This window comes from Triticum aestivum, chromosome 7B (assembly GCF_018294505.1).
Source record: "Triticum aestivum cultivar Chinese Spring chromosome 7B, IWGSC CS RefSeq v2.1, whole genome shotgun sequence".
NCBI classification, from domain to species: Eukaryota; Viridiplantae; Streptophyta; class Magnoliopsida; order Poales; family Poaceae; genus Triticum; species Triticum aestivum.
The window spans coordinates 252,468,516-252,492,372 of NC_057813.1; positions in this window are offsets into that span (position 1 = coordinate 252,468,516).

Consider the following 23,857-nt stretch of genomic DNA (forward strand, 5'->3'; position numbering starts at 1 on the left):
TGTCCAGACCACCTCCCTGGTGCTCTCGGCGCGGCGTGGTCAACGTGGTCAATGACCAACTTCCATCGGAAGAGTACTGTACGTGGCGAGACTGACAGCTGGGTCCAGGCGGCCGCAAGGAAGTGCCTCCTTATTACGCGCAAAATAATTATTCCTCCACCTGACAGCAGGGACCCACCGGACGGGCCACCTTATTTCGCGAAAAAAAATGTTTCCCCCCTGACTGCTGGGACGCACCGGACGGGCCACCATATTTCAAGAAAAAGACGTTCCCCCGCTGTCAGCTCTGACCCACCGGAAGTGCCTCCTTATTACGCACAAAAAAAGACTACTCCCCGTGCTAGCTGGGACCCTCCATGGTGGGAGGCTGACTTGTGGGCCTACTAAGTTGACTGGGACGGGGGCCTTTGTCAACTTTAGTCAATATGAACGGTTCTAGCTCCAGTGACCGTACGATGTCCATCCAACGGCCGTAGTGCTTATTCCACCTCTGGTCTTCTTGCTCCAGCCGCCCAAAGCAGCACCGGTTGTGCCGCATGCTCCTGCCTCCCGTGGCCGGCTGTGCTGCCGCGGAGGCCTCACCGCCCCCTAAAATTCCCACCACTGGCCAGGCCCAGCGGCGATGGCAGCCTCACACCACAGCCGAACCAGTGAACCCTCGTACTCCTCTCCGTGCGGGCTTCCACTGACGCGTCTTCCCCGGCTCCCTGTCGTCCCCTTCCTAGGACTCGCCGTCGTCCACCGCCCTTGTGCTCTCAGCGCGGCGTGGTCAACATGGTCAAGGAACGACTTCCATCGGACGTGGACTGTACGTGGGGAGGCTGACAGCTGGGTCCATGGCCGCAGCAAGGAAGTGCCTCCTTATTACGCGGAAAATAATGATTCCTCCACCTGACAGCTGGGACCCACCGGACGGGCCACTGTATTTCATGAAAAAAACATTTCCCCCTGACTATTGGGACCCACCAGCTACATCTTCGCACGCAAGGAAGTGCGTCCGGGCAAAAAAACGATTCGCCCCCTGACTGCTGGGACCCACCAACTACATCTTCGCACGCAAGGAAGTGCGTCCGGGCAAAAAAACGATTCGCCCCCCTCACTGCTGGGACCCACCAGCTACATCTTCGCACGCAAGGAAGTGCGTCCGGGCAAAAAAATGATTCGCCCCCCTGACTGCTGGGACCCACCAGCTACATCTTCGCAAGCAAAGGAAGTGCGTCCGGGCAAAAAAATGATTCGCCCCTCTGACTGTTGGGACCCACCAGCTACATTTTCGCACGCAAGGAAGTGCCTGACAGTCGGGACCCACCTAGTCGAAGCGTACATAGCATTGTCATTCTGGTCGCGAACGTGTACGTACATACTGGTCGTTGTAGAGGCGCGCACGTGTCATAGTAGAGGCGCGCACGTAGCATGTACACGTACGTACAACGGCCAGGGTGCAAGAAAGAAAATACAGCCACGTACGTACATACGGGCAGGGTCTCGAACGCCTACTCGCGCATATGTACGGCCAGGTCTCATGTACAGGGCTGGACCGGAATGGAGAAACGGCGTCGGTGTCGTGTTCATGGGGAGGAAACAGAATGCGTCGTGTTCATGGGGAGGCAATGGAATGCGTCGTGTTCATCGGGAGGCAACGGAACGCGTGGGAGCCAACCGACTGGGTCGGAACGGAATGTGTGGTCGTGTTCATCGGGAGGGCTTGAACGGAACAGGCAATGGAAACAAGGCCTGGCGTACTGCAGAACAGAGGAAACAACCTTCCGTTCGACCGGCCACGTTCAAAACGGGATCCTGTTGATCGGGAGGGGTGTGGCGTACCACAAAACGGAGGAAACGGAGCTCCTACGGTCGAAACGGGGGTCCTGTTGATTGGGAGGGGTGTGGCGTACCGCAAAACGGACAAAACGGACCTCCTATGGTCGAAATGGGGGTCCTGTTGATCGGGAAGGGTGTGGCGTACTGCAAAACGGAGGAAATGGACCTCCTACGGTCGAAACGGGGGTCCTGCTGATCGGGAGGGGTGTGGCGTACCGCAAAACGAATGAAACGGACTTGTGTTGGAGCGCTACGGTCGAAACGGGGGTCCTGTTCATTGGGAGGGGTGTGGCGTACCGCAAAATGGGACTCCACGGGATACTGTTCATCTCCACCGTTGACCTCCTCCAGCCTCCACGGGCTACCGTTGACCTCCTCCAGCCTCCACATGCTCCTGTTCATCCAGCCTCCACCGCGCGCTACTCCACCGGCTACTGTTCAACCACCCCTCCATGGGCACCCCTCCATCGTCTACTGTTCATCCAGCCTCCACACCACGGGGTCCTGTTCATCCAGAGGCAACGCCACCGGGTTTTGTCACAATTATCGTCATAGAAGTGTAATATGTATGACAGAAAAACAAATTATTCGGCCCAAAATGTCACAAATATGTCTTTTTTTGTAGTGTTGTAACTTCCACATATCACCATGGAGAACTCAAACCGATGCACCAAATGCAATGGCAAGGGCACACGGAGTGCCTAAGTCCTTCTCTCCCAAATCCCACCGAAGCAACTAATGCTAGGGAGGAAAATGAGAGGAAGAACAAGAAGGAGAACAGCAAGAACTCCAAGATCTAGATCCAAGGGGTTCCCCTCACAAAGAGGAGAAAGTGATTGGTGGAAATGTGGATCTAGATCTCCTCTCTCTTCCCCCCCCCAAACTAGCAAGAATCCATGGAGGGATTGAGAGATATCAAGCTCGAAGAAGGTCAACAATGGGGGAAAAACACGAGCTCAAGAGATAAGGACCATTGGGGAAGAAGACCCCCTTTTATAGGTGAGGAAAAAATCCAACTGTTATCCTCACAGCCCGCACAGAGCGGTACTACCGCTCCAAGGAGCGGTACTACTGCTAGGGCGGAAGAATCCCTTTGAAAAACAACAACGAGGAGGCAAAAGGCCACTAGAACCGCCGAAGCGGTACGACCGCTCGTCCTCACGGTACTACCACTAGGGATCGCGGTACTACCGCAAAGGGTAGCGGTACTACTGCTTGCGAGCGGTACTAAAAAATACATCCGTGCCTACCACCGCTAGACCTATGACGAGTTTTTGGTCTGTAGTAGCCGCGGTAGTACCACTCTGGAGCGGTAGTAAAAAATTACATCCGTGTAGTACCGCTGCAGCCTTTTCAGAACACCAAAACTGCCACAACTTTTGCAAACGGAATCTGAATTCGATGAAACTAAGTTTGTTGGAAAGCTAGAGACAAGGGCTAACACAATATTGAGAGAAATATCAATAAGAAGCAAATTAGAAAAGGCCCAAGATAAAATGGTGAGAACCCTTCCTCGAATAAGACCTGTAAAACCTCCAACATCGGAAAGGCAATAGAAGAGGCATATGAAATCCGTTTTCGAAGTACTAGAGCTTGTCACGAAGATAACCACAATCTCTAAAACCTCTAAAGAAAATACAAATAAGAATAAAAAAAGATGATGCAAGGATGCAAAGGTTTGAGCTCTCGACGAACGATACGATCAAGCTACTCACTTGAGAGCCCCCCTTGATAGTACGGCTATCGATTCTATAACCCGGTCTCCAAACTATCACCATGAGACCGGTAAAATATAAAACCTATCAAGGGCAAACCTTTGCCTTGCACAAAGTCCACTTGAGCTAGATGATGACGATCTTGACTCCCTCAAGTTGGACCACCTTTCTTGATTGCGTTCGCTCGTTGAAGACTAGTTGATTGCTCCCCCATACTCCACCATGGGTGAGCCACTCTTTGGAACATCTTCACAAGTCCATTGATACCACAATGGACGGCAAGCTTCAAGCACTTGATCTCTTTGTGATTCTCCACTTGAACTTGCACACGGCAATCTTGATGACGATCACCACTTGATGTCATCCTCTCCATGGGTTGAGTGATATCTTCCCCTTGACGCATGACCATGAACACGTACCTAACCCCACATAGAACTCTCACATAGAACATGGGTTAGTACGCAAAGCACAATGGACAATGCCTACCATACCATGGGATCACTTGATCCCTATAGTACATCTTCTACGCTTTTTGAGTTGATCAACTTGATTCTCTCTTGACTTAGTCTTGATCAACCTTGAATCTTTCCAACGATCTTCATTTGGATGATGTCTTGAAGTTAAACATGAATGATCACACAATCTTCTTCTTCGATACATGCTTGCAATAAGCTCAACACTCACATGACCAATCTTTGGATAATTCCTTAATAGCACCTTGGTCAACTGATAAACTCCTTGAAACCAACACATGGACTTCAAGAAAAGCCTATGGAAAAATCCTTCAAATATAACTCAAGACAACCATTAGTCCATAGAGATTGTCATCAATTACCAAAACCAAACATGGGGGCACCACATGTTCTTTCAATCTCCCCCATTTTGGTAATTGATGACAATCACTTTCAAGAGAGTTTATATAAGGAATTATGCATGACCATGCAATGCAACAACCAATAATGCATGCGTAAGAGATGCAAATGCTCTTAGGAACAAACCAAAGCCAGCAGAGACAACTTTCTAAAATTCTCCACAAAACTCTCTGAAACTTCTCCCCCATTGGCATCGATTGCCAAAATGGGCGAAAAGCCTAGAAGTCCAATATAAATTGTGTTCCTCCATAAATTGTGTATTTCTCAACAAGAGAGTGGAATGCCATACACATATCCAAAGGTAAATACTTGGAGGAAGACAAACTATATTAAGGCACAAAGATTGCTAAAGAAAGATATGCCACAAGGACATAACAAAGAGGGACACAAGCAATAAAGTAGTCAAAATATACCAGTTGAAGCAAGCAATCAAAGGATATCAATTGAACCAACTAGACCAAGGATCCTATGAGCCACAAGAATAAATTAAAATATGATATGAGCAGAGGAGTGTTCTAAAGAAACTAGAGAAGCTCCCCATGATTTGTGCACAAATAAGAATATTTGTATTGGATACAACGTGCACAAAATAGGATCATAGCTCACCCAAAATCAATAGAAACTCACAACCAGTGCAAGTGGGCAAATAGGAGGCAAAGCCTAGCACTTGCAACAAGCACATGGTTGAGCAACATGTAACAGAGGCAACTAAGAATAGGCTCAACCAAAACCGATGTGTGTGAGTCAAGGCAATGCACTTGAGAAGACTAATGTACGGATGAGCATTAAGCATCAATATAGTCTTGAAAGAATGAGATACATGGTGCAAGTCATGTCATTCCCATACACAACTAGCAAACGGGTTCACAAGCTCACTAATAAGCATATAAAGAACCTATGCTTGTGACAACCCATGGTGAAGATAGAAAATGAAAGCCTCATCAAGATGAGGGATACCAATTAAGATGGCAAAGGCCTTGTCAAGACAAGCATGAGGAAAAAGATCTTCACCACAAAAGAGTGCATCAAGATGCAACGAGATAAGACCCGCACTCAAGACAAAAGCTTTCACGGAGCCACCAAAGAAATAACATAAGAAAGACAAGGTGGACGTGAAAGAAAGGATATCATCTAGAGATGTAATTTCTCTCAGATGTATAAGGTTCTAGGTAGGCGAAATCATGATGATATATGCCTACAAAGAAGGATGTACACCCGACATAGTTACAACACGAAGGAATAAGATATCCAAAAGGAAGTCATACATATACCAATAAGATATTTGGTTGGAAGCATAGCACATGGCTAGATATGGTCTTATTGTATATAAATGAATTCCTACCACACAACCATTAAAGACATCACAACTAGCAACAGGAGATCATTGTTGGGATGCTTTGAGAAAGGAAACAAGTATCACAAGAAAGAATGAATTACATGCCATGATAAAAACTACACAAGGTTGATGCAAGAAATGTGTGCATGAAGTAGATGATGATACTTTTTACCGAGATACCATTGGAAGGATGTAGTAGATACCAATTGAAGGTAGATGGTAGTTCATTGATCATCCTAGCTTGACTCCAATAAGCACATGGTGGAAACACCTTCCTAGTGAGTGAGCCGAGCATCCAATGCACCTCCAAATGTTTCTAGAAGAACATGACAAACTAAACGGTACCCAAACTCATTGGGACCACATAGTTAGAAACACCAATACATAGGACAAACTCCACATAAATATGTGCATATAGATATGAAAATAAATATCATGCACATCTCATCCAATTTGAGACTTGGTGGAGTTTCCCCTATATATTGGGTCAAAGAAAGAAAGCATGCCAAATAAAATACATGAAGAAAACATGCATGCTCAAAACTTTCAAGAACCAGAACCAAATGAAAACGAAATGCCAAGTGAAAAAGGACACCAAATAGATAAATCATCACTTGGAAGATATCATTAAAGATACATCAAGGAATGAGATATCCATTGATACACACTAAAATAAAGATGTCAAACTCCCAAAGAGAGGATGGTTCCAAACAAACCAAGCTCTCAACAAAGTTTCATGATGGCACAAGGTACCAAAAGAAAATGACTTGCCTTCCACCAACACACACTTGATAAGGATCACAAGATGAGCATTTTATAGAAAATAGGATAGCTCCCCCACGAGCTGTGCATTATAGAGAATTTGCATTTGAGTACACAATGCACAAAGTGAGATCACCACTTTCACTATATCTAGAAAACACTAGACAAGAACAAGAAATTAACAAGATCCACAAGTGGTATGGAAGACAACGGGAGTGACACAATCCTTGGCAAGAGAAAAGGCAAATAAAAACAAAAGCCAATGTAAAGATGATCAATAATTCTACCACACATAAGTGACTACCAATTGTCAAAAGACAAGAAGTATTTGGAAATAATTCCCGGTGGTAGATAACAAGGATATCCAACATCATCTTCACAACAAACACAAACAAATTGCCACTTGTAGAGCTAACATGTCACCTAGGAACAATATAATTAATAATATCAACTCTAAGTGACAAAATCTCAAATGTACACATTTTCTAGGCTTATAATATGCATATAGCATATTACTCCCCCATAATGGGATACCAAAGAAAACTTAACAAGAGGCAATAAGAGGATCCAACGAGAGATAGTCAATGGACTTTTAGAATTTGAATTTCTCATGAGAGATATACCACCTAGCAACTAGATAATCTTGTAATATCAATACTAGATGGTATTCCTCATGTACACACATTTATAGGATTGTGAGGTGCACAAAGCACATCACTCCCCCAAAATGGGATGTTCCATTAATCTCTCACACGAGCCAACTAGGATACAAACAAGAAGCAAAAAGGCTCAACGCACGACACACACGTACATGATGTGCAAACCAACACACACATACTTGATTGCTTAAGATAAGAAAGTTGGAAGCACAACATATACAAACATATGCAAGGAACAAAACCAAAACATGCATGGGGGCAAGTAACTTTCAATGTAACCAATTAAAGTACAAGTTACCGCAAGGAGGCACATTGGATATAAGATAGAAACTTGATAATCCAATTGACTTGGCTTGAGACAAAAGGAATGATGAAGTCCCCTTAATTCTTCATAATGTAGCCAAGTCACCAATGCCCTCCAACAACACCTATTGATCAAGTTTGAGCTTGGTGGTCCCCAACCAAGTTGGGTCCTAAGAGGTTAGTCACAATAGGCTTGGCTACCCAAATGGTTCTTTTCTTGACACCACTTTGAGTACCAACAAACTTGGCAAACACATTGCCAACCTTATCCTTCCCAAGAGAATAGATATCATCAATAATAATTGGGTTGGATAAGTTACCACTAGTGCATGAAGAAGCGACGTGACCTTTCTCACGATATAAGTAGCAACGTCTACTCTTCACTTTCTTCTCACTTGATTTCTCAACAAGAGAAGCATTAACTTGAGTCTTCTTGGGAAGTGGCCTTTCTTCAACTTGAGGTTGAGCATGAGATTGAACTTGTGGCCTCTTCCCTTGTTGCTTGACACTAATGGCCTTCTTCTTCAATGGGCAAGATCTAACATGATGCCCTTCAATTTTGCACTTGAAGCAAATAATCTTGGCCGAATTCTTGACTTGTTCTTCGCCCTTCTTCTTGATTCTCTTGGACTTCTTCTTCTTATTGGAGTTGAATCCAAGTCCACCTTTGTCATTGGGGGATTTTTGCACACTCAAGATATTGTTGAGTGTGGATTTCCCTTCATGACTCTTTTCCAAGTCTTTCTTCAAAGAAGTGACTTGGGCCTTGAGCTCTTTGATTTCCTCTACATGGTTAGTCTCAACACAAGTACTAGAGGAAGTATAAGCTTCATCGTTAGAGCAACAAGGCAAGGAAAGCAAATCATCACAAGATGTACCAACATTGTGAGTAGATGAATTACAAGGACTAGCACATGGCAATATTCTATTTTGACTAGAAGTAGTGCTAGTATCCACATGAGGCTCACTAGATGTTACCTTAGCAATCATGGCCATATGAGCTATCTTTAGCACATTATGGGATACTAGAAGATCATCATGAGAGCTTGAGAGCTTTTCATGGCTTTCTTCCAATTTCCCATAATTGCTAGATAGCACCTCAAGTTGAGCCCGTAGATCAGTATTCTCCTTCAAAATGGATGCTTCACAAGTAATAGAGGTAGTAGCACAAGCATCATCATTTACAACAATAGGAGAGGACAACTTGGCAAGCTCTTTTAAATAATAAGCTTCAAGTTGGGCATGAGACTCGGTGAGTTTGATGAGCTCACCCTTGATGACCCTTGAGCCATTTTCGAGGTGCTCAAAATCCTCAAGGAGTCTAGCATGAGAAACTTCAAGCTTAGCATATTTAGTTTTGAAATCATTGGCCACCTCAAGAGCTCTATCATGAGATTCCCTCACTCTAGATAGTTCTAGAGCAAAAGTCTCCTCAAGAGATTCGGAGGTGGTTTGTTCATGTTCAAGAGCTTGAGATAGCTCCGCGATCTCATTTGCGTAATCACGCTCATGAGCTTCCATTTTCTCAATGGTGACCTCATGCTCCTCTAGATGAGATTCCAACTCCTCAATGTATTTCTTGCCATCAATGGCAATGGACATTATTTCCATGAAGTTGGAACGAGCAATTTTATTTTTATGAAGAGCTTTAAAAATCATTTCCCCCTTAGTTTTTAAGGAGGCAACATTATCATTCTCTTCATCATTATCCTCATCATCATTAGCATCAACATCATCATCAAGAGACATATTGGGGTACAAAGTAGGAGATACCTTTGACGCCTTAGCCATAAGGCAAAAAGCAATAGATGATGATGTAGGATCCCTTGAGGCACCATTAAACACCACATCTTGTTCCATGGAGTGTTCGGTTTCCTCTACATTGTTAGCACAACAATTCGAGGAAATAGATGCATTTTTATCATGGCAACAAGACATAGCAAGCATATCATCATGAGATTCAGTCAAGCAATTTCTACATGATATGCAAGGACTATCAACACAAGCATGTGAAACATTTGGAGTGCTCGAAGTGTTAAAGCCCAAAGAAGGAGCATTGCAATAATATAGTGATGAAGGATCATCCACAATAAGCATACTATCATCATTGCAATGACCAACACTACTCACCATATCATTACCTTGTGGCAAACCACATGTAGGTGAAGTAGAATAAGTTGAGAAGACTATACGGCTAGAGGTGGAGGGAGAACAATCATCCCCACAAATCTTGGACACACCATATTTATCTTGAAGCTTTGTCCACAACTCATGAGCATCCCGGAACAGCATGATTTGAAATATAACTACATTGCTCAAGGCATTGAAAAGCACATTAGAAGCTTGAGCATTGAGATAAGAGTTTTTCTCATCCTCTAAAGATAATCTTTGGGGATCCTTTGGAGGAGAAAACCCCATATCTACAATTCGCTCTTAATTTGGGTCCATGACCCTAAAAAGATTAAGCATGCGAATTACCCAAACATCAAAACTTGTGCCATCGAAACTAAGAGTGTCAGAGAATCCTAATCCCCTAGTCGACATCTTTACTCTCTAGGCGGTAAAGCCTAATAAAGAGAGACGAGGCTCTGATACCAATTGAAAGATCGTGGATGTCGCCTAGAGGGGGGGTGAATAGGCGCTTTTAAATAATTACGGTTTAGGCTTGAACAAATGCAGAATTAACCTAACGGTTAATTTGGCGAGCACAAAACCTACAACAACTAGGCTCACCTATGTGCACCAACAACTTATGCTAAGCAAGATAAACTACTAAGAGATAGCAAGATATATCACAAAGTAAAGTGCATAAGTAAAGGGCTCGGGTAAGAGATAACCAAGGCACGCGGAGACGACGATGTATCCTGAAGTTCACACCCTTGCGGATGCTAATCTCCATTTGGAGCGGTGTGGAGGCACAATGCTCCACAAGAAGACACTAGGGCCACCGTAATCTTCTCACGCCCTCGCACAATGCAAGATGCTGTGATTACACTAAGGGACCCTTGAGGGTGGTCACCGAACACGTACAAATGGCAACCCTTGGGGGTGGTCACCGAACCCGTACACTTTGGCAACCCTTGGGGGCGGTCACCGGTACCCGTCAAATTGCTCGGGGCGATCTCCAGAACCTAATTGGAGAGCCCGACGCTTGCCCGGAGCTTTACACCACAATGATTGTGCTCCAAACACCACCAACCGTCTAGGGCGCCCAAGCACCCAAGAGGAACAAGCTCAAGGGTACCAAGCACCCAAGAGTAATAAGCTTCTCAACTTGTAACTTCCACGTATCACCGTGGAGAACTCAAACCGATGCACCAAATGCAATGGCAAGGGCACACGGAGTGCCCAAGTCCTTCTCTCCCAAATCCCACCGAAGCAACTAATGCTAGGGAGGAAAGAGAGGAAGAACAAGAAGGAGAACACCAAGAACTCCAAGATCTAGATCCAAGGGGTTCCCCTCACAAAGAGGAGAAAGTGATTGGTGGAAATGTGGATCTAGATCTCCTCTCTATTTTCCCCCAAAACTAGCAAGAATCGATGGAGGGATTGAGAGATATCAAGCTCAAAAAAAGTCAGCAATGGGGAAGAACACGAGATCAAGAGATAAGGACCATTGGGGAAGAAGACCCCCTTTTATAGGTGAGGAAAAAATCCAACCGTTATCCTCACAACCCACACAGAGCGGTACTACCGCTCCAAGGAGCGGTACTACCGCTAGGGCGGAAGAAGCACGTTCAAAAAACAACAGCGAGGAGGTAAAAGGCTAGTAGAACCACCAGAGTGGTACTACCGCTCGTCCTCACGGTACTACCGCTAGGGATTGCGACACTACCGCAAAGGGTAGCGGTACTACTGCTTGCGAGCGTACTACTGCTTGGCGAGCGGTACTAAAAAAATACATCCGTGCCTACCGCCGCTAGACATATGACGAGTTTTTGGTCCGGAGCGGTACTACCGCTGTAGTAGCCACGGTAGTACCGCTCTGGAGCGGTAGTAAAAAATTACATCCGCTCCTGCCCGTGGTAGTACCGCTGCAGCCTTTTCAGAACACCAAAACTGCCACAACTTTTGCAAACGGACTCCGAATTCGATGAAACAAAGTTTGTTGGAAAGCTAGCGACAAGGGCTAACACAATCTTGAAAGAAATATCAATAAGAAGCAAATTATAAAAGGCCCAAGAGAAAATGGTGAGAACCCTTCCTCAAATAAGACCGGTAAAACCTCCAACACCGAAAATGCAATAGAAGAGGCATATGAAATCCGTTTTCAAAGTACTAGAGCTTGTCACGAAGATAACCACAAGCTCTAAAACCTCAAAAGAAAATACAAATAAGAATCAAGAAATATGATGCAAGGATGCAAAGGTTTGAGCTCTCGACGAACGATACGGTCAAGCTACTCACTTGAGAGCCCCCCTTGATAGTACGGCTATCGATCCTATAGCCCGGTCTCCAAACTATCACCATGAGACTAGTAAAATATAAAACCTATCAAGGGCAAACATTTGCCTTGCATGAAGTCCACTTGAGCTAGATGGTGACGATCTTGACTCCCTCAAATTGGACCACCTTTCTTGATTGCGTTCGCTCGATGAAGACTAGTTGATTGCTCCCCCATACTCCACTATGGGTGAGCCAGTCTTTGGAACATCTTCACAAGTCCATTGATACCATAATGGACGGCAAGCTTCAAGAACTTGATCTCTTCGTGATGCTCCACTTGAACTTGCACACGGCAATCTTGATGACGATCACCACTTGATGTCATCCTCTCCATGGGTTGAGTGATATCTTCCTCTTGACACATGCCCATGAACACGTACCTAACCCCACATAGAACTCTCACATAGACCATGGGTTAGTACGCAAAGCATAATGGACAATGCTTACCATACCATGGGATCACTTGCTCCCTCTTGGTACATCTTCTATGCTTTTTGAGTTGATCAACTTGATTCACTCTTGACTTAGCCTTGATCAACCTTGAATTTTTCCAACGCTCTTCATTTGGATGATGTCTTGAAGTTAAACATGAATGATCACACAATCTTCTTCAAGACATGCTTGCAATAAGCTCAACACTCACATGACCAATCTTTGGATAATTCCTTAATAGCACCTTGGTCAACTCATAAACTCCTTGAAACCAACACATGGACTTCAAGAAAAGCCTATGGACAAATCCTTCAAATATAACTCAAGACAACCATTAGTCCATAGAGATTGTCATCAATTACCAAAACCAAACATGGGGGCACCACATGTTCTTTCAATAGGATACCCAAAGGAAACTGTTTGGTGCACCTTCTATCACAAATCTGAAGGCAAGATATTTGTTGCTAAGAATGGATCCTTTTTAGAGAAGGAGTTTCTCTCGAAAGAAGTGAGTGGGAGGAAAGTAGAGCTTGATGAGGTAATTGTACATTGTCCCAAATTGGAAAGTAGTTCATCACAGAAATCAGTTCCAGTGATTCTGTAGGACCTTGAAGTATGTCTAGAGGGGGGGGGGATTAGACTACTTGACCAATTAAAAACTTAACCTTTTCCAAATTTTAGAGTTCGGCAGATTTTAGCTATCTTAGGACAAGTCAAGTAATCATCACACTATTCAAGCAAGCATGCAAAGAGTATATAGGCAGCAGAAATTAAAGCATGCAACTTGCAAGAAAGTAAAGGGAAGGGTTTGGAGGATTCAAACGCAATTGGAGACACGAATGTTTTTGGCATGGTTCTGATAGGTGGTGCTATCGTACATCCACGTTGATGGAGACTTCAACCCACGAAGGGTAACGGTTGCGCGAGTCCATGGAGGGCTCCACCCACGAAGGGTCCACGAAGAAGCAACCTTGTCTGTCCCACCATGGCCGTCGCCCACGAAGGACTTGCCTCACTAGCGGTAGATCTTCACGAAGTAGGCGATCTCCTTGCCCTTACAAACTCCTTGGTTCAACTCCACAATCTTGTCGGAGGCTCCCAAGTGACACCTAGCCAATCTAGGAGACACCACTCTCCAAGAAGTAACAAATGGTGCATTGATGATGAACTCCTTGCTCTTGTGCTTCAAATGATAGTCTCCCCAACACTCAACTCTCTCTCATAGGATTTGGATCTGGTGGAAAGAGGGGGAAAGAGGGTTTGAGTGGAAAGCAACTTGGGGAAGGCTAGAGATCAAGATTCATATGGTAGGAATGGAATATCTTGGCCTCAACACATGAGTAGGTGGTTCTCTCTCAGAAATGGTAAGTTGGAAGTGTAGGTTTAGTCTGATGGCTCTCTTCACGAATGAAGAGGAGGTGGAGGGGTATATATAGCCTCCACACAAAATCTAACCGTTACACACAATTTACCAAACTCGGTGGGACCGATTCAACAGACTCGGTCAAACCAATTTAGTAAACCTAGTGACCGTTAGTGATTTTCGATGGGACTGACATGCAACTCGGTGAGACCGATTTGGTTAGGGTTAGGGCATAACGTAATCTCGGTAAGACCGATTACACAAACTCGGTGAGACCGATTTTGGTAATAAGCTTTCCAGAGAGTTGGTCAGGTAAACTCGGTGGGATCGATTTGCTCTTTTTGGTGAGACCGAAATGTTACAAAAGGGAAACAGAGAGTTTACATTGCAATCTCGGTGGGACCGATCGCTCACTTCGATTAGACCGAAACATTACGAAGGGAAATAAAGAGATTACAATCCCATCTCGGTGAGACCGAGATCCCTATCGGTAGGACCGATTTGCTTAGGGTTTGTGGCAGTGGCTATGACATTTGAAATCGGTGGCGCCGGGTTGGAAGAATCGGTGTGACCGGTTTTGGCTTTGGGTTTATGTCATTTGTGGATGTGAGAAAGTAGCTGAGGGTTTTGGAGCATATCACTAAGCACATGAAGAAAGAGGCTCATTAAGCAACACCTCATCCCTCCTTGATAGTATTGGCTTTTCCTATGGACTCAATGTGATCTTGGATCACTAAAATATAAAATGAAGAGTCTTGAGCTTTTGAGCTTGAGCCAATCCTTTGTCCTTAGTATTTTGAGGGATCCACTTTCATCATCCATGCCATGCCATTCATTGAGCTTTCCTGAAACAATAGTCTTGGAATAGCATTAGCTCAATGAGCTATATGTTGTTATGAATTACCAAAACCACCTAGGGATAGTTGCACTTTCAGATTCCTACACCAATTAGTGAGGAAGCTAATGATGATGATCATGAAACTTCAAAGCAAGTTACTACCGAACCTTGTAGGTCAACTAGAGTACGCTCCGCACCAGACTAGTACGGAAATCCTATTTTGGAACTCATGTTACTAGACCATGATGAACCTACGAACTATGAGGAAGCAATGATGAGCCCAAATTCCGCGAAATGGCTTGAGTCCATGAAATCTGAGATGGGATCCATGTATGAGAACAAAGTGTGGACTTTGGTGGACTTGCCCGATGATCGGCAAGCCATAGAAAATAAATGGATCTTCAAGAAGAAGACTGACACTGACGATGATGTTATTGTCTACAAAGCTCGACTTGTTGCGAAAGGTTTTCGAAAAGTTCAAGGATTTGACTATGATGAGACCTTCTCACCCGTAGCGATGCTTAAGTCTGTCCGAATCATGATAGTAATTGTCGCGTTTTATGATTATGAAATTTGGCAAATGGATGTCAAAACTGCATTCCTTAATGGATTTCTTAAAGAAGAGTTGTATATGATGCAACCAGAAGGTTTTGTCGATCCAAAAGGTGCTAACAAAGTGTGCAAGCTCCAGCGATCCATTTATGGACTGGTGCAAGCCTCTTTGAGCTGGAATATACGCTTTGATAATGTGATGAAAGCATATGGTTTTATACAGACTTTTGGAGAAGTCTGTATTTCCAATAAAGTGAGTGGGAGTTGTGTAGCATTTCTAATATTATATGTGGATGACATATTATTCATTGGAAATAATACAGAATTTCTAGATAGCATAAAAGGATACTTGAATAAGTATTTTTCAGTGAAAGACCTCAGTGAAGCTGCTTATATATTGGGCATTAAGATCTATAGAGATTGATCAAGACGCTTAATTGGACTTCCACAAAGCACATACCTTGATAAAGTTTTGAAGAAGTTCAAAATGGATCAGTCAAAGATAGGGTTCTTGCCTGTGTTACAAGGTGTGAAGTTGAGTCAGACTCAATGCCCGACCACTGCAGAAGATAGAGAGAAAATGAAAGTCATTCCCTATGCCTCACCCATAGGTTCTATCATGTATGCAATGTTGTGTACCAGACCTGAGTGTGCCTTGCTATAAGTTTAGCAGGGAGGTACCAAAGTAATCCAGGAGTAGATCACTAGACAGCGGTCAAGAACATCCTAAAATATCTGAAAAGGACTAAGGATGTGTTTCTTGTTTATGGAGCTGACAAAGAGCTTGTCGCAAATGGTTACGTCGATGCAAGCTTTGACACTGATCCGGATGACTCTAAGTCGCAAACCGGATAAGTATTTATATTGAATGGTGGAGCTGTCAGTTGGTGCAGTCCCAAGCTTAGCAGCATGGCAGGATCTACGTGTGAAGCGGAGTACATAGCTGCTTCGGAACCAGCAAATGAAGGAGTCTGGATGAAGGAGTTCATATCCAATCTAGGTGTAATACCTAGTGCATCGGGTCCAATGAAAATATTTTGTAACGATACTGGAGCAATTGCCTTGGCAAAGGAATCCACATTTCACAAGAGAACCAAACACATCAAGAGACGCTTCAATTCCATCTGCGATCAAGTCAAGGAGGGAGACATAGAGATTTGCAAGATACATACAAATCTGAATGTTCCACGAGCAAAACATGATTAGCACCAAGACTCCATGGGTGTTAGAGCATATCCATTCGTTCGCCCCTCCCCCCCCCCAGTGCATAGGCTGATGCCTTTTAGGGCGTCCACCCGGTGATTTTTAGACCCTGGGGGCAACCAAGGCCCCAGCCACGCCCGCAGGTGCCGCCCCCCAAGGCCCCAGCCATGCGCCCCATATTCAAACTTAATCGTTCCCGCTCCAAAAAAACGCCATAATCCGGCGATCATCGCAATAGTTCGGCGATCAATGCCACAGTTCGGCGATCAAATGAAAGGATAGGCAATAGTTCGGCGCACAAAAAAGGAAGGACGCGAAAGGAATGCATCAAACGTCGAGGTCGCCCTCCGGTGTTGTCGATGGCGTGCGCGGGCTAGGAGGAGTTGTGCTACTGGGCATCACGGAGGCATCATCAGTCAGGCTAGGCGTCGGTGTTGGCGTCGGTGTTGGACTCGTCGGTATCTAGTTCAGGATGAGGCCGCGCTCCGCCAGGAACCACGCCTTGAGTTTCTCGTTGCTGCTCTGGAGCATGTCAGTGCCGCCCATCAATAAAGCCAGGAAGTTGTTCCTCTTCTTGGCGTCTTGAGCTTTGAGCTTCGTGGCGATGTTGGTCTGGAGCAAGTCGAGTTTGACGGTGTTGTTCATCATCAAAGCAGCCCACCGCGCCTCTGTTTTCTCTTCTTGCTGGGCAGCCCTGATCTCGAAGTTGGCGAGGCAATGCTCGATAGACTCTTGCACACGTGCGGCAGCCGACTTGTTTCGCCTTCTTGGCCCCTTTGTTGCCGTCCGGGCGCCCGTCGGCCGCGCCCAGTGTTCGCGCGTCCGGCTTCTACATCTCCTTGGCCTTGGCGAGGGTGCGCTGGATATCCTCCCACTTCTCGCACATCCATTTGACGAAGTGGAGGTACTTGAACTCTTGGTCGCTATTGTCGTCGCGGTACATGGAAAACATGCGCAGCAGTTGCGCTGAAGAGCGAGCATCAGTCGGTGCGGGTGCGCAAATGGGGGCGCACATGGAGAGAGTAATAGGGAGAGGGCAGTATGTTGTACCTGATCATCGATGCTGGTGCCGCTCTTCGGGCGAGCCACGACCTCCTCGGCGATCCCATGCCATTTGTTGCATGCCGTTTGGATGAGCTCCCAATGGTTCGCCATCGCCTTCGACCCCCGCTACATGTGGACGCCTTTGAAGTAGGGGTCGACAAGCTTGCGCTCGTCGAACTCGGCCTTGATGCGATACTAATACGTGTCGATGTTCTGGTTCATGCCGGTGATCAGGTCGAGGCAGACAACTTTCCACGCTTCAGTGAGGCACTCATCTTCCTTGGTCGCCCACTTGATGCACGGCTTGCCGGTCTTGGCCGCCCCTTTCTTCTTCTTCTTCTTGCCTTTCCTCGTCTGCGCCGGCTCCTCCTCTTCCTCCTCCTCCTCCTCCTCCGACTCATCCTCGTCGTAGTCGAGCTCACCATCCATGTCGCCGAGCCATCTTGGGTAGTGAACCTGGGGGAAGCGGCGGGGGCAGCCGAGCCGGCTGCGATGATGTCTTCCATGTCGGCCTCCATCGCGTCGGTGTCGCCAAGATGTGACAAGGAGGAGGCTTGCGAGTAGAGGCCGCGGCGGAGAGGTAGCGTCGGGGAGGCTGTGTAGTCCGGCGTCGAGTATGTGTATGGAGGGTACTGCATGCCGGCGAACGCAGGCGAGGGCGTGCGCTGGACCGGGCGCCCAAGGGGGAAGGTGATGTTGGGGTTGAAACCGCCGTGGACGTCGCCGTCGGCATAGCCCGGCGACGGCATGCTCCATGAGTGTGGCGACGACGATAAGCCGGTCGGAGATCCGACACTTTGCTGGCTCCAGGCCGCGTGCGGGCCATGGGCGCCGGGTGGATTCATCATCCCCGCGCGAGTCACCTCGGCTTGTTCGGACGTCGAGCGCTCCGCCTGCTCCACCATCGCTGCCGTCGTGAGTGCCGCCCTCTCCCGGGCATTCTTGGCCCTGTTGTGCCTATTAGCGGTGACGGCCTCCCGGCACGGCACTTCCGCCTTCCAGTCGGTGTTGGTCATGCTTGGTGGCTTGGACGACAGCGCCCTCTTCTTCCTCTACTTTAGCTGGGCGGCAGCGGCTGTGGTATCCGTCGCAGCGCGGGGGCACACGTACTTCTCCGGCGGCATGGCGGCTGGCTTGGAAGGGAGGATGCGGAGTTTGGCGGGAGGAATGGAGAATGAGAGGGAAGCTGAGGGGGGAAGTGGGAGGAAACAGCGGGAAAAGGGCCTCCTCTTGCCGATAGAGAGGCCCCACGCCCCTTTTCGCTTCTGCCGGCGCCCCCAGGCGACACCTGGGCGCTTGGGTTCGGGTCGGGATCGCCGACTCTAGATTTGGCCCAAACCGGCGCTAAATGAGGTCCTCGACTAGGCCGATTTTCAGCCACCGGTGCTAAAAATTTGCCTGGGGGGGCTGTTGGGGGCGAGGCTCGAGATGCTCTTAGAATCATTACTATGTAATCTAGATTATTGACTCTAGTGCAAGTGAGAGACTGAAGGAAATATGCCCTAGAGGCAATAATAAAGTTGTTATTTATATTTCCTTATATCATGATAAATGTTTATTATTCATGACATAATTTTATTAACTCGAAACTTAGTACATGTGTGAATACATAGACAAACAAAGTGCCCCTAGTATGCCTCTACTTGACTAGCTCGTTAATCAAATATGGTTATGTTTCCTAACCATAGATGTGTGTTGTCATTTGATGAATGGGGTCATATCATTAGAGAATGATTTGATGGACAAGACCCATCCGTTAGCTTAGCATAATTATCGATAAGTTTTATTTCTACTGCTTTCTTCATGACTACATGTTCCTCTGACTATGAGATTATGCAACTCTTGAATACCGGAGGAACACCTTGTGTGATATCAAACACCACAACGTAACTGGGTGATTATAAAGATGCTCTACAGGTGTCTCCGAAGGTGCTTGTTGGGTTGGCATAGATTGAGAATACGATTTGTCACTCCATGTATCGGAGAGGTATCTCTGGGCCCTCTTGGTAATGCTCATCACTATAAGCCTTGCAAGCAATGTGACTAATGAGTTATTTGCAGGATGAAGCATTATGGAACGAGTAAAGAGACTTGCTGGTAACGAGATTTAACTAGGTATGAAGATACCGACGATCAAATCTCGGGAAAGTAACATACCAATGACAAAGGGAACAACGTATGTTGCTGTGAGGTTTGACCGATAAAGATCTTCATAGAATTTGTAGGAGCCAATATGAGCATCCAGGTTCCGGTATTGGTTATTGATCAGAGATGTGTCTCGATCATGTCTACATAGTTCTCGAACCCGTAGGGTCTGCACGCTTAACGTTCGATGACGATTTGTATTATGAGTTATGTGTTTTTGATGACCGAAGTTTGTTAGTCCCATATGAGATCACGGACATGTCGAGGAGTCTCGAAATGGTCGAGAGGTAAAGATTGATATATTGGAAGGTTTTGTTCGGACACCGGAATGGTTTCGGAAAGGTTCAGACATTTTTCGGAGTACCGGGAGGTTAATGGGCCTACATGGGACTTAGTGGAGAAGAGGAGGCAGCGGCCAGGAGGTGGCGCCCCCCCAAGCCCAATCCGAATTGGACAAGGGGTGGGGGCGTGGACCCCCTCTTTCCTTCTCCCTCTCCACCTTTCCACCTCTCCCCTCTCCGGAAAAAGGAAGGGGGATCCTACTAGGACTAGGAGTCCTAGTAGAACTCCCCCCATGATGCACCCCCTTAGGCCGGCCACCTCCTTCCCCCCTCCTTTATATACGGAGTCGGGGGCACCCCAAAGACACATCAATTGTTCTATTTGCCGTGTGCAGTGCCCCCCTCCACAGTTTACTCCTCCGGTCATAGCGTCATAGTGCTTAGGCGAAGCCCTGTGCGAATCACATCATCAACAAAGTGACCATACCGTCGTGCTGACAGAACTCTCCCTCGACCCTCTACTGGAGCAAGAGTTCGGGGGATGTCATTGAGATGAACACGGGGGTGTCGTACGTTCGGTACTTGGTGTTGGAAATATGCCCTAGAGGTAATAATAAAATGGTTATTATTATATTTCCTTGTTCATGATAATTGTCTATTGTTCATGCTATTATTGTATTAACTGGAAACCGTAATACATGTGTGAATACATAGACCACAACATGTCCCTAGTGAGCCTCTAGTTGACTAGCTCGTCGATCAATAGATGGTTATGGTTTCCTGACCATGGACATTGGATGGCATTGATAACGGGATCACATCATTAGGAGAATGATGTGATGGACAAGACCCAATCCTAAGCATAGCACAAGATCGTGTAGTTTGTTTGCTAAGAGATTTTCTAATGTCAAGTATCATTTCCTTAGACCATGAGATTGTGCAACTCTCGGATACCGTATGAATGCTTTGGGTGTACCAAACGTCACAACGTAACTGGGTGGCTATAAAGGTGCACTACAGGTATCTCTGAAAGTGTCTGTTGGGTTGGCACGAATCGAGACTGGGATTTGTCACTCCGTATGATAGAGAGGTATCTCTGGGCCCACTCGGTAATGCATCATCATAATGAGCTCATTGTGACTAAGAAGTTAGTCACGGGATCATGCATTACAGAACGAGTAAAGAGACTTGCCGGTAACGAGATTGAATGAGGTATGGGGATACCGACGATCGAATCTCGGGCAAGTAACATACCGATGGACAAAGGGAATTGTGTACGGGATTGATTGAATCCCCAACAAGGTGGTTCATCCGATGAGATCATTGTGGAACATGTGGGAGCCAATGTTGGTATCCAGATCCTGCTATTGGTTATTCACCGGAGAGGTATCTCGATCATGTCTGCATGGTTCCCGAACCCGTAGGGTCTACACACTTAAGGTTCAGTGACGCTAGAGTTGTAATGGGAATAGTATGTGGTTACCAAAGGTTGTTCGGAGTCTCGGATGAGATCCTGGACGTGATGAGGAACTCCGAAATGGTCCGGAGGTGAAGATCGATATATTGGACGAAGGGTATTGGAGTCCAGAATTGTTCCGGGGGTACCGAGTGACGACCAATGTGACCGAATGGAATTTCGGAGGCCCCGGCAAGTGTTGGGGGGGCTTATGGGCCAAGGGGAAGGGGCACACCAGACCACTAAGAGGTTGTGCGCCCCTTCCGCCCCATCTCAGGTAACCTGGAGAGGTGGGGGCACCACCCCTAGGGCAGCCGCCCCTCCCGGCTTGGGGGGCAAGTTTCCTAGGGGTGGGGTCGCCCAAACCCATCTAGGGTTTACCCTGGCCACAAGTACGACTCCGCGATTTGAATCACCACGAGTACGACTCCATCAACCGCGTTCTTGTAACGCTTCTACTTAGTGATCTTCAAGGATATGAAGATGCACTCTCTCTCTCTCTCTCTCTCTCTCTCTCTCTCGTTGCTAGTATCTCCTAGATTGATCTTGGTGACACGTAGGAAAATTTTGAATTATTACTACGTTCTCCAACAATGGCATCATGAGCTAGGTTTATGTGTAGATTCTATGCACGAGTAGAACACAAGTAGTTGTGGGCGATGATTTGTTCAATTTGCTTACCATTACTAGTCTTATCTTGATTCGGCAGCACTATGGGATGAAGCGGCCTGGACCGACCTTACACGTATGCTTATGTGAGACAGGTTCCACCGACTGACATGCACTTGATGCATAAAGTGGCTAGCGGGTGTCTGTCTCTCCCACTTTAGTCAAATCGGATTTGATGAAAAGGGTCCTTATGAAGGGTAAATAGCAATTGGCATATCACTGTTGTGGCTTTTGCGTAGGTGATGACCCACAAGTATAGGGGATCTATCGTAGTCCTTTCGATAAGTAAGAGTGTCGAACCGAACGAGGAGCAGAAGGAAATGACAAGCGGTTTTCAGTAAGGTATTCTCTGCAAGCACTAAAATTGTAGGTAACAGATAGTTTTGTGATAGGATAATTTGTAACGGGTAACACGCAATGAAAGTAAATAAAGTACAGCAATGTGGCCCAATCCTTTTTGTAGCAAAGGACAGGCCTGGACAATTTCTTATAATGAGAAAAGCCCTCCCGAGGACACATGGGAATTATCGTCAAGCTAGTTTTCATCAGGCTCATATGATTCGCGTTCGGTACTTTGATAATTTGATATGTGGGTGGACCGGTGCTTGGGTACTGCCCTTCCTTGGACAAGCATCCCACTTATGATTAACCACTATTGCAAGCATCCGCAACTACAAAAGAAGTATTAAGGCAAACCTAACCATAGCATGAAACTAGTGGATCCAAATCAGCCCCTTACGAAGCAACGCATAAACTCGGGTAGCTTCTGTCACTCTAGCAACCCAACATCCACTTATTACTTCCCAATGCCTTCCTCTAGGCCCAAATAATGGTGAAGTGTCATGTAGTCAACGTTCACATAACACCACTAGAGGAGAGACAACATACATCTCATCAAAATATAGAACGAATACCAAATTCGCATGACCACTAATAGCAAGACTTCATCCATGTCCTCAGGAACTAACGTAACTACTCACAAAGCATATTCATGTTCATGATCAGAGGGGTATTAATATGCATTAAGGATCTGAACATATGATCTTCCACCAAGTAAACCAATTAGCATCAACTACAAGGAGTAATCAACACTACTAGCAACCCACAGGTACCAATTTGTGGTTTTGATACAAGGTTGGATACAAGAGATGAACTAGGGTTTTGAGAGGAGATGGTGCTAGTGAAGATGTTGATGGAGATTGACCCCTCCTGATGAGAGGATCGTTGGTGATGACAATGATGATGATTTCCCCCTCTCGGAGGGAAGTTTCCCCGGCAGAACAGCTCTGCCTGAGCCCTAGATTGGTTCCGCCAAGGATCTGCCTCGTGGCAGCGGAGTTTCGTCCCGTAAGCTTGCTTATGATTTTTTTTTCCAGGGTAAAAGCCTTCATATAGCAGAAGATCGGCACCAGAGGGCCACCAGGGGGCCCACGAGACAGGGGCGCGCCCAGTAGGGGGGGTCCACCCTCATGGCCAGGGTGTGGGCCCCCTCTGGTACTTTCTTTGCTCAATAATTCTTATTAATTCCAAAATTGACTTTCATGGAGTTTCAGGACTTTTGGAGCTGTGCAGAATAGGTTTCCAATATTTGCTCCTTTTCCAGCCAGAATCCCAGCTGCCGGCATTCTCCCTCTTCATGATAAACCTTGTAAAATAAGAGAGAATAGTCATAAATATTGTGACATAATGTGTAATAACAGCCCATAATGCAATAAATATTGATATAAAAGCATGATGCAAAATGGACGTATCAACTCCCTCAAGCTTAGACCTCGCTTGTCCTCAAGCGGAAGCCGATATCGAAAAATATGTCCACATGTTTAGAGATAGAGGTGTCGATAAAAATAAAATACGGACATGAGGGCATCATGATCATTCTTATAACAGCAACATATATAGATTTTGTCATATGATTTCTTATTCTCAATAACAATCTATTCATAATGTCAAGTATGGATCA